General features: G+C 33.2%; 1 long non-coding RNA gene and 1 pseudogene across 3 annotated transcripts in view; one reads left to right on the top strand and one right to left on the bottom strand.

Annotated features, from left to right (window-relative positions):
- LOC309661318 (cofilin-2 pseudogene) overlaps nucleotides 1–13,811 on the bottom strand; it is a 446,115-nt pseudogene that overhangs the window by 87,050 nt on the left and 345,254 nt on the right. The gene's annotated exons all lie outside the window — the stretch shown is intronic.
- Nucleotides 1–13,811, top strand: part of LOC309661370 — a 187,473-nt gene that overhangs the window by 150,644 nt on the left and 23,018 nt on the right. Inside the window, exons 2-3 of one of the 2 annotated variants that reach the window (XR_014263985.1) lie at nucleotides 5,532–5,647; nucleotides 8,167–8,265. This is a non-coding gene — a long non-coding RNA (uncharacterized lncRNA). Of the gene's footprint in view, nucleotides 1–5,531; nucleotides 6,842–8,166; nucleotides 8,266–13,811 lie in introns of both variants that reach the window. The other variant, XR_014263986.1, reaches the window with a different exon arrangement.

The raw sequence follows: 13,811 nt of genomic DNA, 5'->3' as shown, positions 1-13,811 counted from the left end.
ACCACATACTTGCCTTGCCAATAAGATTTTTCCTTTAGTCATTTTCATGTTTTTAGTTGTGGCTTTTTCTTTTATGCTTAGAGAATTCCCTTTATCATTTCTTGTAAAGCTGGTTTTGTTGTGCTGAACTTTTAGCTTTTTCTTGTCTATAAAAGTTTTGATCTCATTCAAATCTGAATGAAAGCTTTGCTGGGTAGAGTATTCTTGGTTGTAGTTTTTTTCTTCCTTTATTTTTTTTTTAAATTTTTATTTATTTATGGCTGTGTTGGGTCTTCGTCTCTGTGCGAGGGCTTTCTCTAGTTGTGGCAAGCAGGGGCCACTCTTCATCACAGTGCGCGGGCCTCTCACTATCGCGGCCTCTTGTTGTGGAGCACAGGCTCCAGACGCGCAAGCTCAGTAATTGTGGCTCACAGGCCCAGCTGCTCCGTGGCATGTGGGATCTTCCCAGACCAGAGCTCGAACCCGTGTCCCCTGCATTGGCAGGCAGATTCTCAACCACTGCGCCACCAGGGAAGCCCCCTTTCTTTACTTTAAATATGTCATGCCACTCCTTTATGGCCTGCAGAGTTTCTCCTGCAAAGTCAGCTGATAGTCTGTGAGAGTTCCCTTGTATGTAACTAGTTGCTTTTCCCCTTGCTGCTTTTAATATTCTCTTTAATTTTTGCCATTTTAATTATAGTGTGTCTTGTTGTAAACCTGTTTGTGCTGATCTTGTTTGCAACTTTCTGTGCTTCCTGGACCTACATGTCTGTTTCCCTTCCAAGTTTAGGAAAGTTTTCAGCTATTAATGCTTCAAATAAGTTTTGAGACCCATAGCATGGGAATGATAGTACACTTCATGTTGTCTCAGAGTGGGTTTTGGAGTGTGTAAGATTTAACATGTGCCCTTGAAGAGCTGAGTCCCTATTTCCTACTGCTCTCCAATTCTACCACACATAAGCACAGCTGCCCTTCAAAGCCAGATGTTCTAGGGGTTTATCCTTTGGTCCAGGACCCTTGGGCTTGGGAACCTGATGTGGGGATTGGCTCATTTGCTTCTTCTGTAGAACCTCTGCAATTGTGAATATCCTACCATTTGTGGGTCACCTACCTGGGGGTGTGGGTCTTGACTATACCATGTCTCTGCCCCTCCTGTCTCATTGTGGTCCCTTCTTTAGTTCTGGAAAATATTTTCTACTAGTCATCAGGTTGTTCTCATAGATAGTTGCTCTGTAAATCATGGTAATTTTGGTGTGCCGACGGGAGGAGTTGAGTTTAGGGTCTTCCTATTCTGCCATCTTGGCCACTTCTAATCTGAAATAATTTGATATAAATTATCTTTGGCCATTGAATATGTCAAAGAACATTGCACTCCTTAGCGGTGATACATTAAAAATACTGTGTCATTTAATATATTCTTTAATATCTGTTAAACTTGATTTAAAATAAGATCTTCAAATCATAAAAATTGTCTTTAAGACTGTTTCAAGCTAAGGTAAGGCTTATATTTTATGTAAGATATTCATAGGGAAAATGTTGGAATTTGGGCTCCACATCTTTGTGTTCAAATATAGGCTATGTCACTACTATGCCAAATTTGACTTTGGCAATTTACTTAATTCTTCTGTTGAACACATTTTTATTTAATTATTTTTATTGAGATATAGATGATCTACAGTGTTGTGTTAGTTTCTGGTGTACAGCAAAGTGACTCAGTTTATATATATAGATAGATTTCTTTTTCATATTATTTTTCATTATGGTTTATTACAGGATATTGAATAGAGTTGCCTGTGCTATACAGTAGGCCCTTGTTGTTTATTTTATATACACTAGTTTGTATCTGCTAATCCCAAACCTGATTTATCCCTTCCCCACCCCCTTTTCCCCTTTGATAACCATAAGTTTGTTTTCTATGTTTGTGAATCTGTTTCATAAGTAAGTTCATTTGTGTCATATTTTAGATGCCACATATAAGTGATATCATATGGTATTTGACTTTGTCTGACTTACTTCACTTAGTGTAATCATCTCTAGGTCCATCCATGTTGTTTCAAATGGCATTATTTCATTCTTTTTTATGGCTGAGAAATATTCCATTGTATATATTTACCACATCTTCTTTATCTATTCATCTGTTGATGGACACTTAGGTTGCTTCCATGTCTTGGCTATTGTAAACAGTGCTGCTGTGAACATTGGAGTGCATCTATCTTTTCAAATTAGAGTTTTCTCCAAACATATGTCCAGGAGTAGGACTGTTGGATCATATGGTAACTCTATTTTTAGCTTTTTTAAGGAGTCTCCACACTGGTTTTCATAGTGGCTGCACCAATTTACATTCCCACCAACAGTGTAGGAGGATTCCCTTTTCTATACACTCTTTCCAGCATTTGTTATTTGTAGACATTTTAATGATGGCCATTCTGACTGGTGTGAGGTGGTACCTCAGTGTAGTTTTGATTTGCATTTCTCTAATAATTAGCAATGTTGAGCATCTTTTCATATGCCTGTTGGCCATCTTCTTCATAGAAACGTCTATTTAGTTCTTCTGCCCATTTTTGATTGGACTGTATATTTTGGAAATAATCCCTTGTCAGTTGCATCATTTGCGAATATTTTCCCCCAGTCTGTAGGTTGTCTTTTCGATTTGCTTATGGTTCCCTTTGTTGTGCAAAACCTTTTAAGTTTAATTAGGTCCCATTTCTTTTTTTTTTTGCTTTTATTGATATTTCAATTGCCTTGGGAGACTGACCTAAGTAAACATTGGTAAGATTTATGTCAGAGAATGTTTTCTATGTCCTCTTCCAGGAGTTTTATGGTGTCATGTCTCATATTTAAGTCTTTAAGCCATTTTGAGTTTATTTTTGTGTATGGTGTAAGGGGGTGTTTAACTTCATTGATTTACATGCGGCTGTCCAGTTTTCCCAATACCACTTGCTGAAGAGACTGTCTTTTAAGAACATATTTTTTAACTGCAACTTGATTGACCTTACAAGTTTTAGGTGATGACTTAGCTGTAATTGTTTTAAAGTATCCTGTAATGCCCAACATATTCATTTAACATTTTGTTATGTATTGGAAGTCCTCTTACCCTTCACCTATGTACTCATTTCGTTAACTGTTGCTCTCCATTCTTTCTGTGAAACAAAGTGACAATCACAACTCACGGGGCACTTAGTATTACTAGGCTATACTTTAATATCTACTATCCTTACATATCTGCTTCCACCAAGTACCAAGTTATGTTTATTTCCAAACTTATTAGTGCCAGTTATACTTACGACTATAGTACCTAATTAAGTATTACATAAAGTGTTAAAATATGACTGTAAAGAAGAAAAGTTTTTGCATTGAGACAAATGGTTTGGAAAAGCTACTTGAAAATATACATTCTAGCATTACGTGTGAACACAACAACTGTAAATGTCAGAAAGGCTCCTTAAAAAATCATGAATCATTCTTCACTTACATTTTACTTCTATTAATGAACTAAATAGAAATAAAGGTTCTTATCTACCTCATCAAACAGTGGTCCAATAGATAAATATTTAAGTTTAAAGTATGTTCATATCAATTTTTAGAATCCCCTTAATTTTTTTGGGTAATCACCTACATAAATACAGTTGATCACTCCTTGAAACCCTTTTGCACTTGGCTTTCCAGACATGACCCTCTCCTGTTTCTTGCTGTACCTCATTGGCTCCTCCACACAAAGTCTCAGGGCTTGTACTATCAACCCTTTGTTGGAGCCTGTCTCCAGCTCTCTCTTTCTCCCTCAAAGCCCAGACTTGTTATATCAAATTCTGATCTGACATCTTTATTTGCATATATAATACACATCTTAAATTTAAAATGATCTCTTCTCCTTGCTTAACTCGCTTCAGACACCCTGCTCTTTTTGCACTTCCTTAATTTTTTTTCTTCATTTCACCAACTTTGTGGCAGCAATAGGACATAAATTCACCAGTGACGGTAAATATTATTGTGTAACAGTTTTTATAGTCTCAGAATATTATGACTAACTTTGAAAACTAACTGGTTTATATTGTTTGCAATTTCTTACCATTTTAAATAAGATGCATATCAAGTACATATAGATTAACTTAGACCTTATTCCTGCCCACCCAGTGAAAAGGGATGTAAATGAGCTTTCTTTATTAAGAGATACAATTTGAGGAGTAGTAATGGTTAAATATAAAGCCAATTGTGATATAGTCAAGATTATGATGAATGAACAGTGGATGTACAAAGTGACATGGTGGCTCAGAGGAGGGAAATTCCACTTTCTGAAGAGAATGGGATAGAGGTCTTTTTAAAGGAGGGAGCTTTTAGGGCAGTCATGACAGATGAGTGATATTTGAAAAGGAAGAAACACGTAGGTTGAGCATTACAGGTATGGGAACGAGAGACAACTAGAAATGCAGACAGTAATAGTACCACTCTGTTTTAATTTGAGATTTATTCCAGAAATGAAGAAAAGGTACCTGGGCATAAGCAGCTCATGAGATGCACTTCTCAGGCAACATGCCATGATTTAATTGACTTTGGAAGGTGGTCCACTGAGGTACGTTGGTAAAACCTCCCAAACTGCCAAAAATAATCTCAAAATTTAAAAAAAATGACTGTCATACTATATTAAGATATGCATATATTGAAAATTTAGTTAAATCTTTACTGAAAGAACCAGCAGAATGATAACGTTGGTTACCCACGAAGTCTTATTCTTATTTCTGCATTCTTCTGAGTGTTCTGAGCCAGTTTTTCAAAGCCTCATAGCTTTAGAAAATGAAAGAGAAGAGTAGTAAGATTGGTTGCTTTAGATAAGAATTATAAATACAATGTAACAAATGATCTGAAGGTAATGTGCACTGCAAATATTAGATAATCCAAATTTTCTTTTACAAATATTTCTCTGTGTATGTGTGTGTGTATATATATATATATGTATATGTATATAATTTGTTATTAGCCAACCAGTGGTTTCTGTGGGAAATTATAGAGGTACCAGCATCTGACTTATAACTGGAAGTTTAGAACACAACCATCTGTCAGTTAACAACTCCTTTTGTTTGTAGAACTAAACAGCTATCAGTCAAGACTGGTGCCATACAGCCATAAGGTTTTACATGTAAAACTATTATCTAAGTTTCAAGGACTTTTTTCTTCTTACATAACCTACACCAGCTTTCAGTTTTTATATTCAAATGGCAGTTACTGTTTTCATGGACTTTGTCATATGAAATATATTCTAGTATTTCTGCTTTACTAATTTTTTATCACCTTAAACATGCAATGTCCATATATTTGTTTTTTTCTTTATGTGTTATTTAAACATTTTCATTATCTTCTTCTAATGTGAAGGTATATAATCCAGTCTTTGAAAGTGGTTTTTGAAGTAGCACCAATTCTTTAAAAGATAGGAAGAATTCATCTGTAGAAGTAATAATAATCATAAGACTAATTATGCTTATACATATAGATTGCAAAATATTTTAATTAAAATCATTAATTTACATTTCTAATGCCTTTTGTGTTGTTTCTCCTTCCAGGTTTGAATACATACAAATATGAAAGAATTAAACTGATTTAAATGCTCATTACTACTATGCAGAACTGAGGAAATGTAACCTCCAGGTAGTCTTAGAGCATTACACTGTGAATGCAGGTACAATCTGTTAAGAAGAATCATGCATTTCAAAAAGTAATTGGGCCTGTATTGCATTTTCTCCAGGAGAGAATTCTCCATGAGTATTAATTAAGGCATTGTCTCTGAAAAGGTATGGGATTCCTGGGCAATCACGAGTTGGAAAAAAAAAATGAGTAAAATAGGAATAAATGATTCAGAGGTTTAATAGGGATGTATTTTCAGTGTCACATACAATTCAGGGATTTGTGCAGCCCATTTTAGCAACTACTGTCTCAAAATGTACTAAAGGATGCTATTTAACATGACTTATTTCTGTGAAGTGTGAGACTGATTGATACTTTATAATTTAAAGATCTTTCTATAACAGGCATAATTAACCCAGAAACTGAGTTTCTTTAACAAATACAAAAAATGCTGCTTGAAAGGAATACATTGAGCATTTAAAATGCCATTTATTTTAGCATATGGAAAACTATGATCAGTAAGTAAGCTTTGTAACTAAATGTCTCAACTACACTTATTTACAATAATTCCATGGGGAAAGTATTGAAGAAAATATTGACAATACTGTGGACTATTCATGAATATGGTACATACATTTTTGTTATTTTAGCATCAAAAATGAACTGAAGTGACTATGGACTAAACGATTCCCCCACCTTTCTCTCTGATCTCCATAATTAATGACTGAGATTAGTCACCATTTATCATCTGAAATAGCAGCACAAAATATTGTCCTCAGAAGATGTTTGAATTTCAGGAATATTTAGAGCTAGAAATAGATTTGTTATAAGGAAGGGACCAGCAGTTCAATTATTGCACAGCACAATACTTAGAAAGCAGTTTAGGATGAATAGCCCTCTCAGTATCTACAGCAATTACAAGTTGTCAAAATATTTTTAAAATTTGTAATGGATATACTCAGTGGATATATCCAAATGGACATGGATATATCAATAATTTTCAAATTTCATATAGTAATTTTATCACTATTATCATGAATTCTATTATTCCAAATTCAGAATTTCCATTCTAAATCTTTAAGTTTTAAAATGTAATGCATTCTCAAATCTACTCCTAATTTTTCTCTAGGAAATGTTTAGGCATCTGGTCTCAAATACAGGACATTCTCCTGTATAAATTAAATACATCAATGGCAGAAAATTATGGAAAAATTATTTTCTTCAATGGCAGAACACAAAGGAAGTAAAGGTATTTTCACAATTCTTCTAATTTATTGTACTACTCAGAAAAAATAAAATTTAAAGATCCATAGAGACCATTAGACTTTTATCAATGTGAAAATCATAGCTGAGAGAGGTTTGCTGATTTCTTTCCAGAAACACACTGCCAACAGAATAGTTGAGTTTTCCAAAGAAACACTCTTTTCCCTGTATTATATTTCCCTCCTTATCCCTGAGGTATAACAGGAGTAGCATTGGAGACCCTGGACTTAGATCTCAAATGCATTTTCTATCTCAAATGCATATTCTAAAACAGAACTCTATTCCCAGTAACAATAAGCAGTGTTGTGCATCGTCTAAGATGCAGTAACTATAGCACCTGTAATAAGCTGCATACATGATCAGAAATTTAATAAGATCCTGAAAAACCATCTTAGACTAACGATAAAAAGAATAGTTGATAATATAAAATGTTAGCACATTGGCCATGAACCTGAATTGGCCCAAAAACCCTCCTAAAAAATGCTACATTAACTAGAATGAAGATCCTTATGCAGTTTAAAAATGAAGTGATATCTATTTTTCCCTTAAATATCAAATAGGTGCTATAAAATTGGAAATGAAAAAATATGGAATCAGACTGTACTGTTTCTTCAATTAAATTTTTTATGATTTATTTTTACAGTAATTTAACATTTTAATTAAATCTGCAACTATTTTCATTTCTAAAAGATGTCCTTCATTTTGTAATATTATATAAATCACTAATGAAGTGACTTTCCATCCCAATTAATAGTATCTGGTAATAATTTTAATACCATTTCTAAATGACTTAATTCTATGATTGCACTTAAACTTTGGAGAGATAAAATTGAATACAACAACCCAAATCCCTGCCTTTGTATAGTTATGTGCGAGAGTCAAAATAAACAGTTAAATATATTTTATACTTTCTATTAGTTTTAGCATCAGCAGGGAGAAGGGGATAGATTGTTGTGTTCATCCCAGCTTGTTTTATAGTCACAGAATGGTGATATCTAGAAATTTGGGTTATAATGTAAGCAAGAAGATACAGTAAAATAGAGCAGATGGAAACCATCAGTGTACCAACATTTCATTTCAAATGGATAGACTGCATATTTTTCAGACTGGATAAATCTCTTAAAATATGTATGATAGAATAGTCCCTTTAATGCATGCAATACATACCAGGTTAGTGGTATTACTAATGCCAATACACTTATTAATGATAGTAACTACTGTATATTGACTGCATATTTGATCTTACTTTTCAAAGCTTCAAATATATTAACCCATTTATTGTTGCCTTAATAACTGCATTGTACAAATGAGGAAACTGAAGCTCCAAGGAATTGATAACTCGCCCGAAGTCATACAACTAATCAGATTCTACAGGAGTCAAACTCTGGCAGTCCGGCCCCAGATCCTGAGGTCTGTTATACCATTTACATGTATTAAACTAAATCTTAATATTACATATGCACAGATATGTATAAACTTTAACTTTCTTATATACTTAATCAATCATTATTAATCATGGTATTTATTCATTCCTTCAGGAAATGCACATTGTTTTTCTACATGCCAGGCAGTATTATAGATGCTGAGTATAAAGTGATGGACAGGATTGCTAATGAAAAAAATTATTCTGACAGTTATTATAAAGCGGTAAGAAAGACCTTATTTAAGAGATCAGGCTCAACTCCAAATATAGCAAAAAGGTAGTTGGGGATTTATAGCCAGCTCTAGTGAGAAAGTCACTGAATGAAAAATTACTAAGAGGAGATATCAAGGGTAGGGGGACTGGCTAACCGACTTTGAATTCTTGCTACGACTGGAGGTGAAGACAAAGTCCAAAGATGAGGCCGAGTCAGAAAGAGGGCTCAGGAAAGCTTCACTCAAGTTTCATTAAGGAGAGAGTCTTTATCAAGATAAACAAAGACGCTACGATTTGTAGCTTAAAATCTAGTAGACAGAAACAGTTAACAAAGGGATAAACACGGAAATTTCTGCTCCTGTTAAGGACTAAAAAGAAACTAAATTAAGGTAATGCCTTGGAGAGTTACTGAGGAGGAGTTAAAGTGAGGTGGTGTTTTAAGTAACTCATGGTTTGAGGAAGGGCATTTTCAGGACATGCTATTTGAACTGAGTTTATTACTAGATACCAAGCCCAAAGTTGTACCTTAAAATAATAGTGAGGGCTTCATAAATATTTTTTTCCACACAGTGAAAGAGGAAAAACTAATTTCCCACCTCTATTTTATGTTTATCTTAATAATGTTCCTTTTAAAAGCAATACATTATATTCAATATATATATAATTTTAATATATAAAATTTTAATACATCCTTAGTGATAAACCTCTTCTCTTTCTCTAATACATCAAGAGAAGGTTTAACTTATGGTAAGAAAAATACAGTGAACTCAGAACATTTTCCTCACAAAAGCCTTAAAGAATCCATCAGAACTTCCATTTTATCAGGTAATTTTTAGTCTCACATCTCTTTTATTTTACATTACCTCAGAGAGAAAAATAATTTAAAGAGAGCACTTTGTCTTGATAAATTAAACCACACTAGTGGATAACTGTTTTTTCTGGGTATTTTTTCTAGGCAGGGTTTCCTATTGATCTTTATAAATGAGGGGAGGGGTATTTTGAAATGTATAAAGAAAGCAATGCAACCTAACAGTCTTATATATAAAAGAAAATTCAATTATAATAGGGAATTGACTTTGAAATTGGATCAATAAACAACTCTGAAGAGGATAAGAGCTGAAAGAGAGAAAATAATGCTAAATCTTACTTATACCTTATATTCACTTACCTAAGAAATATCAACTAGTCACAAATACGTCACTTGGGCAAACAAATATGAGGGGAAAGATGTTTTAAGGAAAATGTAGAGATTGAAAGCTTTCTAGTATGTTTGTGATAGGCAGACCTCACAGAGAAGAGCTGCATAGTAAAGTAGAAAAGCTAAACCTTCCCTTGGTATCATTATTCAAAGATTTTTTTTCTTCTAGATTGACTGCAATATAGTTGACATACAGCACTGAATAAGTTTAATTTCAAAGCTTTCTTTTAAAATAAAGTTACTTCTATAACAAAATTTCTTTAAGGCATTGATTATGCCAAATTTTGGATTTTTAAAAACAATTTTTAGATTCATTTTTCATGTATAAATATTGTGAATATTTCAAATTATTTTCTCATATAGGCTTCTTTCAATGTACTTCCAAAGACCAAAAAAAAAAAAAAGATGCGTACATTCAACTCGGAATGTAATACGGTTGTTCGATAAGAAATAAAGTGGAAGGAACACTGTTACTCAAACAATGAAAATGAGAAGAATACCTGCCCTATTTACTTTAAGGGATTTCTGACTGTTGAAAACATATTCAAAATAATATATTAAATTCAAATAAAATTAAAGATGACATGAAAATATATAAGCTATGGAATGGATTAAATGCAAATGACAAGCATGTATGTACAAAGGTGCATATATATATACGCCATCAAGTAAGAATACATAAATTGTAAAGAGTAGAAGATTTTAAACTTTTTGTTTCTCAAATGATATTGGATTATATTCATGAAACCTGCAATAGTTGAAATTTATATTTGACTTAGAAATTATATAATTAATCATTGATTTACTGTGCACTAAACTTCGTAGCCTTCACTTTTTTACATTGGTCAGCATGAATTATAAGTGTCAAATGATGGCAGTTTATAAATGTTGTAGCTATACTTTATAAACTAATCAGCCAAGAGATAATTGATTTTATTTTTCTCAGCATTATAAATCATACATCAGTTTAGGTGTTTCTATTAGATATGATACCAGTTTGGTCCCAGCTTTTAAAAAGAGTAATAACATGGGCAGCTGTAGTGTAGTAGAAATCATGTTTTTTTCAATGGCAGACAAGTTTTGCAGGAAAAAAAATAAAGCCTGGAAGAAATATTATATAACAAACATGTTCTGTAATTTAGCAACAATTATCAATGTGATTGATTGAAAATCATGACATTGCTTACCTACAAAATTTATTGTGACAACTTATAGATGCGAATAAAATTTAATTTCTATCTATCTATCTGATGATTCTTGCATTAAAAATTGTGGAATTTGGAATCTATTTTATTGAATTGTTATTTACTTTTAGCTATACCTTTAGAAAATAAATCTTTAGAAGTAGCAAGTAATGAATGATTGATTGTTGAAAATATGGCATCGTTTTATTTTGGATAATAATTTTAAAATAAATATCCTGATCAACATTCTTTAAAATCTTCTTCATGTCAGTGTGCCTCTTTGAAAATGGTTTCTCAAAGGTGTTATTAAAATCAAACAGAGAAGTAATTTAGATATTATTTGCTAGGACTTTTGTAACAAAATTCCATTGGTTAGAACACCAACTGAAGTTCTAGAGCCTGGAAGTCCGAGAGCAATATTCTGGCCAATTACCTTTCTGGTGAGAATGCTTCCTGACTTGTAGCCACCTTCTTGCTGTGCCCTCGTATGTCCTTTTCTTGGTTCATGTGCACACAGAGAGACATTGAGAGTGTGCAAGCTCTGGTATCTCTTCTTATAAGGACATTAATCCTACCAGATCAGGCCTCCACCCTAATAATCTCATTTAACCTTAATTATTTCCTTAGAGGCCCCATCTCCAAATACAGACACACTGGTGGTTTGGGCTTCAATGTATGGAAGTATGAATTTTGGAGGGACACAAACATTCAATCTCTAACAGATCTATATTATCCTCTCTGAGTCATGTTGCCATCAACCAAGCCTAGATGGGATAATCTAACAAGTAAGAAGAAAGCTCATTTGTTACATTAAAATCTTTAAATACTGACATACGTGGTACTGTAAATAATTTCTAGAGGTTAATGGTAGCTGCTTAAATCAAACTCTATACATCCACCCCTCAAAAATATCTAAATTTGAGAGTAAGATAAATATGTTCATACATGACTTATGACTTCAACATTACTAGGAGACAGAATACCAAAAACTTCAAATTAACAGTATGTGGAGAAATAAATCCGAATTCCATCTGTGATCCTACTCTCACTGTAAGACAAATGGGGAAGGGGAGCCGTAGGAGCCTCAGTTTTTTAAAAAGGGAGGGTTTGGAGTAAAGAATAATTTCAAAAGGACAGGAAAACCTACCACCAGAAAGACACCATCCAGGACTAAATGTCAAATGAAGATATGACTTGGTAGTACAGGAAATGCGCTTGAAAGTGCACTGGAATGAAACATTGATTCTGGGGTACAATCAATCACATAAATAGAAAAGGAATGACAATGAAGGATGAAGGGAATGTAAGCATCCTGCAGAAATAATAAAAAGGAAACAGGAACAACACAGGCTAAACCATTCTCTCACCACCTACCACTAACTCTGTTCAATAAAGAAATTGTACTTCACTATAAAGACCAAAAAAGGCACTCCTGAACATGAAAGACTGTTTCCAAAAGGCACAGGAACAGAAAAAAGCAAACTACAGACTAATCATCTCCTTAAGAAGAAAACAGAAATGCAAATCATTTCAGTTGATGAAAATGTCTAGAACAATAAATTTTATGTCTAGAACAATAAATTTTAAACCTAAGTGCAAAAAGGAACAAACTAGAAGTGGATCTAGTTTTGATCAAACTCGGGGAAAAAAATTGAGGGGAAAAAAAAAAAACCCATATCAGTATTTTTAAAAATTACAAGAATTTAACTTATTATAGATATGGAAGAAAACAAATAGGAAAGTGATATATATATACATGGTACCCAAAGTATCTATGTAGGTATATAATATGGGGAGTTAATATTCAGTCATAATTTCACTTTCAATAAACAGAATGCACGATCTTAAGTCTCTCTTCCTTGTGCTAAGACCATTTGCCTTAATGGATTTACTAAAATGTATTTTCATGTCTATTATATCTAATAATAAAAGGCTGGCATGTTTATGTCTTCCTTAATTTTTCTATTTATTATTTTTTATCTTGCAAAATATCAGTCTACATTACATTGGGGGAAATAGTCATTACAAGAGATTGAGAAGCTATATAGTTTACGTTACTTAAAATGTATATACAAAACATCCCTACATGTTTCATAAGGCTTTTCAAAGCTACATATCAAATATATTAGATTGGTATATGTATAATGTATATGATATACAGAGAGATTATAAGACCATATTCTACCTTGTGGCCATGTAGTATACATACAAATGCACACTTACATAACACAATCTGTTCCTTCTTTTAAGCACATATATGATAAAATGGAAGGATTTCCAGCACTGTGAATAAAACAAATAATTAAAATAAATAGTAAATAAATAAAACTTGAACGGGGTCCTATACTGACCACTGATGATAGTTTCATTAGTTAAGTATGAAATGAGCTAATCTTTCTACATCCAAGACCAAGAAAATTTAAAATATAATATGTGACAATCCAAAATTATGCTAAAATACTATAATCCTTTATTTGTATTTTGAGAACCCCTTGAAAGTGATCCAAATCCTTAGTCAATAACATTTTTTTAAAAATTTTACCTTTCATCCATTTAAACACACTTGGTGGTTCTGCCTGTGCTTATTTTTTCGTCCGTATCTCTCTGTCAAACAAAATATAGGAACATTTTCTTTTCATCCTGCAATTTTAGAACTGTATCTTCTCTTTTCTATTGGTATGATAATGTATAATTGCTTGTGCACTGGGGCTAAGCCCTCTTCCTTTCCTCTCAATTCTGAAATTCTGTTCCTTTATCTCCTTCACCCTGATTTTACCTGTTTAAGGCGTTTAACTCCGCAAATCCTTATCTAACACAAAGTAGACACTTTGTGAGAGTTGGAAAAGGGGCCGAGGTATGGAGGGGTGATAAGGTGGGTGAAGTTGTAGAGAAACTGGGCCCACAAAAAGAATTTCTTTGGCAAGATGGAAAAAAAAGT

The sequence above is a fragment of the Balaenoptera physalus genome (assembly GCF_965194825.1).
Source record: "Balaenoptera physalus genome assembly, chromosome: 5".
NCBI lineage: Eukaryota > Metazoa > Chordata > Mammalia > Artiodactyla > Balaenopteridae > Balaenoptera > Balaenoptera physalus.
This window is presented reverse-complemented; position numbering and strand designations above follow the sequence as displayed.